General features: G+C 47.1%; 1 protein-coding gene across 10 annotated transcripts in view; it reads right to left on the bottom strand.

The window, feature by feature from the left end:
* Positions 1 to 8,898: 8,898 nt before the first annotated feature.
* The window catches only part of MYO18A (myosin XVIIIA), a 212,522-nt gene continuing 211,628 nt past the window's right edge, over positions 8,899 to 9,792 (bottom strand). For all 10 annotated transcript variants that reach the window (XM_087890417.1, XM_087890475.1, XM_087890399.1 and 7 more), the window contains one exon: positions 8,899 to 9,792. This exon is cut by the window's right edge and continues 1,146 nt beyond it. The gene's annotated coding sequence lies outside the window, so the exon portion shown is untranslated.

The raw sequence follows: 9,792 nt of genomic DNA, 5'->3' as shown, positions 1-9,792 counted from the left end.
ACAGGCATGCATTCCTCGACTTACGACCGCAACTGAGCCCCCAAAATTTCTGTCGCTAAGCAAGGCACTTCTGTTCCGTTTTACAACCTTTCCCGTCGTTAATTGAGTCCCTTGGTCGAGAAGCGGAATCCAGCTCATTTTCGATCGAATTGTGCTTGTCGGAAGCCAGCTGGGGAGGTTGCAAAAGGGGATCCCGTGACACACACACACCTCCGTGATACTGCAACCGTCATAAATGCGAGTCCGTCGTCAAAGCGTCCGAATGTAAATCACGTTGCAACGGTCGTTAAGTGTGAAAAACAATGCTAAGTCGTAACTTCAATAGGAGGTCACTATACGCGAACAGTCGTAAGTAAGGACCACCTGAATGGATGAAATAATTGCAGGTAGCCCCAACTTAGAGTCATTCGTTTAGCGACCATTTCAAAGTTATGACAGTGCCGGGGGGGGGGAAAGGGACTCAGGGGTGATCCTTGCATTTATGACGAATCATGTATTCACAATCCGAGCGACTGGCAGTTCACATATAACCACAAGAGGGTCAAGAATTTATGTCACTAAGCAAGGCGGTTGTTAAGCGAGTTGCACCCAATTTTCTGGCCTTTCTTGCCATGGTTTTGCCAAGACCCTGCAACCATTGTAAACGGTTGTAAGTGCGAGGACCGCTCACAACTGGCTTTTTTCAGTGATGTTGTAGCTTTGAACAGTCACTGAACGAATGGTCGTAAGTGGGGGACTACCTGCATTTTGGATGCTTGCAGCACCCTGAGGTCACGTGATCCCCAGTTGTGACCTTCCCAGCCGGCTTCCGGCAAGCAAAGTCAATGGGGGAAGCCGGATTCACTTAAAGACCATGTGACTCATTTAACAACTGCAGCAAAAAGGATCGTAAAATCAGGCAATCACTTAATGATCACATTGCTTAAGTCTCTTTCTTTCATTCATTCATTCTTTCTTTTTCTGTCTTTCTTTCCTTTTTCTTTTTCTTTCTTTCTTTCCTTCTTCCTTTCTCTCCTTCCTTCTGACTTACTTCCTTGACTTTGTCGCCTTCCTTCCTTCCTTCCCTTTTTTCTTTCTTCCCTTCCTTCCTTCCTTCTTCCTTGACTTTCTTTTTCTTTCTTCCTTCCCTTCCTTCCCTCCTTCCTTCCGTCTTCCTTGACTTTCTGTCTCCTTCCTTCTTTCCTTTTCTTTTTCTTTTTTCTTCCCTTCCTTTTGACTTCCTTCCTTCTCACTTTCTTCGCCCTCCCTTTCCTTCTTTTTTCCTTTCTTCTCTTCTTTCCTTTTCTTTTTTTCTTCCCTTCCTTTTGACTTCCTTCCTTTTGACTTCCTTCCTTCCTTCCTCCCTCTCTCCCTCCTTCCCTCCTTTTATTTATTTGTTTGTTTGCTTGTTTATTTATTTATTGCCCATCCTTCTATAGGGTAACTCTGGGCAGCTTCCAGTTACATCTAAGTTAAATCATTCAAATGTTAAAATCAATCACAGCCATCAATCAAGGACTGCCTCTAATTACATTCCCCAATGACATCTGCAAATCCACCACCAGCAAACCCAAATCTTCAGGTCCTTCCTAAGAATTTTCATTTTTTTCTAAAGGTGGGAAACGAGAAGGCAAGCCGGCTGCTTCTGGGTTAACTAATTGGGCAGAAAGTATTTATCCTGACCTCAAAAAAAAAAAGTTGCATTTTCCCAATTAAGCCCAGCGCAGAGGTCTCTGGAGCAGCTGTTGGTTTTCCTCAAAGTCAAAGGAAAATCCTTGCTAATGGGAGGAGATGTTAAAAAATGTAAGATCGGAGAAGAGAACATTAAAAAAAGAAAAAAGAAAACAGCCCAGCTAAACAGATTTTCCGGGCTGGCACCAGCTGTCTTTCGAAAAAGAAAAAAAAAGCCAATCCAGCACGCAGAGGCTGGCAAGGTTGGCATTTGGCATGAAATGTTTATAAAATAGGTTTATAAAGTTTTAGTGAGGCCACAATTGGAGTATTCTGCATCCAGTTTTTGGTTACAAAAATGATGTTGAGATTTTGGAAGAAGAGCAAGTAAGATGATCAAAAGCCTGGAGACTGCTGAAGCTCCCTTTGGACCCTAAAATTCTTTTAAATTTTTAAATTTTGTATTGGATGTTTTTTCCTTGGCTGTGCACCGCCCTGAATCCACCAGGAGAAGGGCGGTATACAAATTTAAATAAAATAAATAAAAAATAAATAAATAAAATCCTAAAATTTTAGGATCCTAAAGTCCAAGGGCCATTGCGTGGAAGTCAAAACTTCTCTCGAAGGGACTTTACACACTTCCCTCCAGGGATCGAATGGAAGCTCATCGAGGAGAGATCCAGCCTAGAATTAAGGGGAACAATTAACCGGTGGAACTGCTTGCCACCAGAAGTTGTGGGTGCTCCATCGCCGGAGGTCCTCAAGAAAAGACCGGACAGCCATTTGGTCTGGAATCGCACAGGGTTACCGGTCTCCAACCTGGGAATTTTAAGATTTGTGGAACTTCAACTCCCAGAATTAAAGTTAGCTAATTAATTAATGGGAGTTAAAGTCCACAAGTCTTAAAATTGTCAGGGAATTCTGGGAGTTGAAGTCCACAATTTTTTTTAAAGCTGTCTGAGGAATTCTGGGAGTTGAAGTCCACAGTTTTTTTTTTAAAGCTGCCTGAGGAATTCTGGGAGTTGAAGTCCAGAGTTTTTTTTTTTTTAAAGCTGCCTGAGGAATTCTGGGAGTTGAAGTCCAGAGTTTTTTTTTAAAGCTGCCTGAGGAATTCTGGGAGTTGAAGTCCAGAGTTTTATTTTTTAAAGCTGCCTGAGGAATTCTGGGAGTTGAAGTCCACAGTTTTTTTTAAAGCTGCCTGAGGAATTCTGGGAGTTGAAGTCCACAGTTTTTTTTTAAAGCTGCCTGAGGAATTCTGGGAGTTGAAGTCCGCAAGTCTCACAGTTCCAAGGTTGGATGGAGATGCCTGGTCTGGGCTCTCCTTCTCGAGCAGGGGGTTGGACTAGAAGACCTCCAAGGTCCCTTCCAATTCTGTTCTTCTGATCTGGCTGCTTCCACAAGCCAGCTGGCCAGGGGAGGGGTCCGCAGCTCAAGCAGAAGGCCCCCTCCCCTCAAACAGCCCCTGCCTCCCCCAGCCTCTGCGGTGGTGCCAGAAGCGCCTTTAAAACCCAGGAGGCATCTCCATCGGCTTCATCTCCACAAACCCATTATTTACGCCTCATGGTTGCTCTGGAGGATTACACTCTGGGCAAAGCCCCCCCCCCAAATCCCAGCCCCCCCCTCCCCTGGGCAGCAGAGCCTGCCTGGCTCATCTGTTGCACACAAGCCAGGATTTGTGGTCTTGGTTGGCTTGTTCCCATAGCGCCCAGATTCCATATCAAGCAACCCCCCTCCCTCCCTCTCCTCCTTGGGGGTGGGGGAGGAGATCACTGGAGATCTCCTGACGGTGGGGAGGGAGGCTTTTGGAGTCAGGGGCTGGAGGCAGTCCTCGACTTATGACCAGTTTGAAGTTACAACCTACTTGGAAAAGGGGACACGCAACCTTGGATCTGATGTTCCCACAGACTCTTTCTCTCTCTTTTTCCTTCCTTCCTTCCCTCCCCTCTTCCTTTCTCTTTCCTTCCTTCCCTCCCCTCCTTTCTTTCTCTCTTTCCTTCCTTCCCTCCCCTCCCTTCTTTCTCCTTCCTTCCTTTCCTTTCTCTTTCCTTTCTTCCCTCCTTTCTTTCTTTCTCTTTCCTTCCTTCCTTCCCTCCCCTCCTTTTTTTTCTTTCCTTCCTCCCCTCCCTTCCTTTCTCTTTCCTTCCTTCCCTCCCTTTTCTTTTTTCTCTTTCCTTCCTTCCTTTCCTCCCCTCTTCCTTTCTCTTTCTTTCCTCTTTCCTTCCTTCCTTCCCTCCCCTCTTCCTTTCCTTTCTTTTCTTCCTTCCCTCCCCTTTCTTTCTCCCTTTCCTTCCTTCCTTCCCCTCCTGCCTCCCTTTCTCTTTCCTTCATCCCCTCCTTTTTCTTTCTCCTTCCTTCCTTCCCTCCCCTTTCCTTTTCTTTCCTTCCTTCCTTCCTCTTTCCTTCCTTCCTTCCCTCTCCTCTTCCTTTCTTTCTTTCCTTCCTCCCCTCCTTTCTTTATTTCTTTCTCCTTCCTTCCCTCCCCTTTCTTTCTCTTTCCTTCCTTCCTTCCCTCCTTTCTTTCTTTTTCTTTCCTTCCTTCCCTCCCCTCCTTTCTTTCTTTCCTTCCTCCCCTCTTCCTTCCTTTCTTTCCTTTCTTTCTTTCCTTCCCTCCACTCCTCTCCCTTTCTCTCTTTCCTTCCTTCCTCCCCTCCCCTCCCCATCCTTCCTCCCTCCCTCTCTTTCTTTCTTTCTTTCTTTTCTTTCTTTCCTCCCTCCCCCCCTTCTTCCTTCCTTCCCACCCTCCCTCCCTCCCTCCCTCCCTCCCCTTTCTCTTTCTCTCTCTCTGACACACAAACACACAGGGAGAGAGACATTGTGTTCACACAACCGCACTTCGGGCCCTCAGCTCCAGGGTGGCATATTTTGTGTTTGGTGACAATTTTGCCAAAGAAACAGCACTTATGTCTGGTTTTCAGCAAAACTGGGCCACGACAAGCAACAGACTGGCTTAACGACCGCGGTGCTCACTTAACAACCAAGGTGTCCACACTTACTACCACTGCATCTGCTTAACAACACCCTGCAAAAAAAAAACATCGTAAAATTGTGTCGGGTTGTGAAAACACACATATACGCACACACATGTCGTATGACACCCCCCCCCTTTCCGGGCACTCAGGGCCACGTTGAGAGTCATTGGCAGCGTCCCATGGTGACGTGACTGTGTGTTGTGTTTGTCGGAAAACGGCACCGACTCCCATTTTGTGGCACAGCTGCATCCTAGCAGACCAAGGGTTCGCTTAACGACTGCGGCATTCACTTAACAGCCGCAGGATTGGCACTTAGGACCACGAGATTCACTAAACGAACATTGGGGGGAAAAAACCCATTGTAATATCCTGTCGGCCCCATAACCCAGAAGTGCCCAACCTTGGTAACTTTTAAGACTTCTGAACTTCCACTCCAAGAATTCTCCATGTCTGGTTTTTTTTTTTCCCCTCCTTCTCCATCGAGAGATTGCAGAGGAAGGGACCACAAGAGAGTAAGCACACAATGGAGATTACACATCAGAAAGAATGTGTTATTGCCAGAGAATTCTGGGAGTCGAAGTCCACAGGTCTTAAGGTTATGACACCCCTGTCATAACCGACCCGGTTTACGACCACTGCAACTTACGACCGCAGTGGGCAGGCTCCATTACAGTCGTAACTCGAGGACGGTGTAATCTTGTCCCTAACACACCCAGGCTCCATGTTCCCCTAAACCTTTGTACAGAGGACTCCCATTTGTCTGCCGGGCCTGTTCTCAGCCCCCCAAAACCATTACCGGCTCATTTTTTATTAGCAGAGGGCAAAAAATTAAGGCTTACGGAGGTCTAAGGCGGCCTTCGCTCCTGGGATTCCCCCTGCCAGAATAATAATTATTTGCAAATGCTGGAATTAATGCCCCTTAATGCTCTTTTTTTTTTTTTTTGCAATGTGATCATCGCAGCTCAAACACATTTCCTTCAAAAAAAAGAAGAGAAATAATGTCAAGGGATTTAAATGTTTAGCTTGCATTTGCCGAAGACAAGGCCTTTTAATTTAAGATTCTGAAGCTGAATCCGGAAATATTATTGAGTGGATTTGCTAGCAAAGGGAAGGAGGGGAAGGCGTGAAGATCAGAAAGGGATCCGGTGCCAATCTCTCTCAATTCCCAACGGCTAAGAGGGCATTTCAGGGGAGGCCGGTGTTAACCAAACATTTATTAAATTGGCAGAGCAATTTAATAAATAATCATCTTAATAACCCTTTCAGGGGCTGGCAACGGATGATTCCTGCGGCAGTTGGGATACAAAAACCTTTTCCTCTGGGAAAGCCAGGTTCTGCTTATGGGGATCAGCTGTATTCTGCTTTCCGGTTTCAGTCTTAACAGAGTTGGAGGGGACCTTGGAGGTCAACTAGTCCAACCCCCTGCTCAAGCAGAAGAACCTAGACCATTTCAGATAGGTGGCTGTTCAGTCTCTTCTTAAAAACCTCCAGTGGGAAGGAAGGAAGGAAAGGAAGGAAGGAAGGAAGGAAGGAAGGAAGGAAGGAAGGAAGGTAGGAAGGAAGGAAAGGAAGGAAGGAAGGAAGGAAAGGAAGGAAGGAAGGAAGGAAGGAAGGAAGGAAAGGAACGAAGGAAAGAAGGAAGGAAAGAAGGGAAGGAAGGAAAGAAGGAAGGAAGGAAAGAAGAAAGGAAGATAGGTAGGTAGGAAGGAAGGAAGGAAGGAAGGGAAGGAAGGAAGGTAGGTAGGAAGGAAGGAAGGAACAAAGGAAGGAAGGAAGGAAGGCAGGTAGGTAGGAAGGAAGGAAGGAACAAAGGAAGGAAGGAAGGAAGGAACAAAGGAAGGAAGGAAGGAAAGGAACGAAGGAAGGAAGGAAAGAAGGAAGGAAGGAAAGAAGAAAGGAAGATAGGTAGGTAGGAAGGAAGGAAGGAACAAAGGAAGGAAGGAAGAAAAGAAATGAAGGAAGGAAAGGAACGAAGGAAAGAAGGAAGGAAAGAAGGAAGGAAGGAAGGGAAGGAAGGAAGGTAGGTAGGAAGGAAGGAAGGAACAAAGGAAGGAAGGAAGGAAAGGAACGAAGGAAAGAAGGAAGGAAGGTAGGAAGGAAGGAAGGAACAAAGGAAGGAAGGAAGGAAAGGAACAAAGGAAGGAAAGGAACGAAGGAAAGAAGGAAGGAAAGAAGGAAGGAAGGAAGGGAAGGAAGGTAGGAAGGAAAGAAGGAAGGAAGGAAGGTAGGTAGGAAGGAAGGAAGGAAAGGAACGAAGGAAGGAAAGGAACGAAGGAAAGAAGGAAGGAAAGAAGGGAAGGAAGGAAAGAAGGAAGGAAAGAAAGAAGGAAGGAAGATAGGTAGGTAGGAAGGAAGGAAGGAACCTAGACCATTTCAGATAGGTAGCTGTTCAGTCTCTTCTTAAAAACCTCCAGTGGGAGGGAGGGAAGGAAGGAAGGAAGGAAGGAAGGAAGGAAGGAAAGGAAAGGAAGGAAGGGAGGAAACGAAGGAAGGAAAGGAAGGAAGGAAGGAAAGGAACGAAGGAAGGAAAGAAGGAAGGAAGGAAGGGAAGGAAGGAAGGTAGGTAGGAAGGAAGGAAGGAACAAAGGAAGGAAGGAAGGAAAGGAACGAAGGAAGGAAAGGAACGAAGGAAAGAAGGAAGGAAAGAAGGAAGGAAGGAAGGAAGGGAAGGAAGGTAGGAAGGAAAGAAGGAAGGAAAGAAGGAAGGAAGGAAGGAAGGAAACGAAGGAAGGAAAGGAAGGAAGGAAGGGAGGAAACGAAGGAAGGAAAGGAAGGAAGGAAGGAAAGGAACGAAGGAAAGAAGGAAGGAAAGAAGGAAGGAAGGAAGGGAAGGAAGGAAGGTAGGTAGGAAGGAAGGAAGGAACAAAGGAAGGAAGGAAGGAAAGGAACAAAGGAAGGAAAGGAACGAAGGAAAGAAGGAAGGAAAGAAGGAAGGAAGGAAGGAAGGGAAGGAAGGTAGGAAGGAAAGAAGCTGTTCAGTCTCTTCTTAAAAACCTCCAGTGGGAGGGAGGGAAGGAAGGAAGGAAGGAAGGAAAGGAAAGGAAGGAAGGGAGGAAACGAAGGAAGGAAAGGAAGGAAGGAAGGAAAGGAACGAAGGAAAGAAGGAAGGAAAGAAGGAAGGAAGGAAGGGAAGGAAGGAAGGTAGGTAGGAAGGAAGGAAGGAACAAAGGAAGGAAGGAAGGAAAGGAACAAAGGAAGGAAAGGAACGAAGGAAAGAAGGAAGGAAAGAAGGAAGGAAGGAAGGAAGGGAAGGAAGGTAGGAAGGAAAGAAGGAAGGAAAGAAGGAAGGAAGGAAGGAAAGAAGGAAGGAAGGAAAGAAGGAAGGAAGATAGGTAGGTAGGAAGGAAGGAAGGAACCTAGACCATTTCAGATAGGTAGCTGTTCAGTCTCTTCTTAAAAACCTCCAGTGGGAGGGAGGGAAGGAAGGAAGGAAGGAAGGAAGGAAAGGAAAGGAAGGAAGGAAGGAAGGAAACGAAGGAAGGAAAGGAAGGAAGGAAGGAAAACTGAGTTGGAAGGGAGCTTGGAGGTCTTCTAATCCAACCCCCTGCTCAAGCAGGAGATCCTATAGCATTGGGTGTAGAAACAATCATCCTGCATGAATTGACCCCCCCCAGGCGCCAAGGCCCAGACGCTCAAGGAGAGAAGCAGCTGGTGATTACAGACAGTCCTTGATTTATGACCACAACTGAGCCCAAAATTTATGTTGCTAAGTGAGAAATTTGTTCAGTGAGTTTTCCGACATTTTTATGTTGCAGTTGTTAAGTCGGTCACATGGTTGTTAAGCGAATCTGGCTTCCCCTGGTCAGCAAAGGTCTCAAAAGGGGATCCCGGGAACCACGACCGTCATAAGTACGAGTCAGTTGCCAAGTGTCTGAATTTTGATCATGTGACCATGGGGAGGCTGCAACGGTCGTAAGGGTGAAAAACAGTCGTAAGTCGCTTTTTTTCAGTGCCGTTGTAACTTCGAATGGCCACTAAACCAGTGTTTCTCAACCTTGGAAGCTTGAAGATGGGTGGACTTCAACTCCCAGAATCCCCCAGCCAGCGCTGCTGGCTGGGGGATTCTGGGAGTTGAAGTCCACCCATCTTCAAGCTTCCAAGGTTGAGAAACACTGCACTAAACAAATAGTTGTAAGTCGAGGACCACCTGTAGTGTGAGGAGTGTGTATGTGTGAAGGGGACAGCATGATTTGCTATCCGAAATGCTTTTTTTGAGCAGGCAACAATTTCACTCCCCAAAAACCCAGATTAAAAAAAAAAAAAAACTCGAGGTCTCAACCAGCCGTAAATGACATTTATTTTCTTATTTAAAGTCGACAGATTGGGGGGGGAAATAAAATAAAAACGCACAATTGAAGTAGTGCAAAAGAAGTAGGAATTCAACCCAGACATAGGAGAAGCCAGACCCGGGGGGGGGGGGGGAGAGTGAGGAGGGGGCCCACAGGAGGCCCTCTGGATAGCCACACCCAGCTGTTTAGGGAGGGGGGGTGTTATTGGGGAGGGGGTTCCTGGGCACAGAAGGGAGGGAGGGAGGAGGATTTAGGGGAGGGGGAGGCGGAAAAAGTGACTCGGGCACGAGCGAAGGAGCCTGGACCTCGGTGGGCGTTGCTTGCGAAGGTGCTGGTTGGGATGGTTTTGTGGCCACAGCAGATTGGGGTGGGTGGGTGGGGGAGGCGGCTGGGGAGGGGGGGCTGATTTGGCTGCCGGGTGTCCCAACCGTGAGAATCAAGTGCCTGAAAACTGGGGGGGGGGTGTATGTGTGTGTGAGGAGGCGGAGCCCATGTGGCGAGGTGGGCTCGGGAGGGGATTCAGCCAATGGTGCAGGTGGGGGTCCAGGAGGACTTGACGGCCCTGAAGGAAGGAAAGGAAGGCAGGGAGGGAGGGAGGGAGGGGGGAAAGGAGAGAAGAAGAAATGAGGGAGGTAGGGACGGAGGGAGGGAAAGAAAGAAAGAAGGGAAGGAGAGGGAAGGGGAGGGAGGGAAAGAATGAGAAAGAAAGAAAGAAAGAAAGAAAGAAAGAAAGAAAGAAAGAAAGAAAGAAAAAAAGAAAGAAAGGGAAGGAAGGAAGGAAGGAAAGGAAAGGAAGGAAGGAAGGAAGAAAAAGAAAAGGATGGAAGGAAGGAAAGGAAAGCAGGGAGGAAGGGGAAAGGAGAGAAGAAGAAAGGAAGGGAGGG

Source organism: Pantherophis guttatus, chromosome 1, assembly GCF_059756535.1.
Source record: "Pantherophis guttatus breed Tessera chromosome 1, ASM5975653v1, whole genome shotgun sequence".
Lineage (NCBI taxonomy): Eukaryota > Metazoa > Chordata > Lepidosauria > Squamata > Colubridae > Pantherophis > Pantherophis guttatus.
The sequence above is the reverse complement of the archived record's forward strand: the minus strand, read 5'-3'. Positions and strand labels throughout refer to the sequence as shown.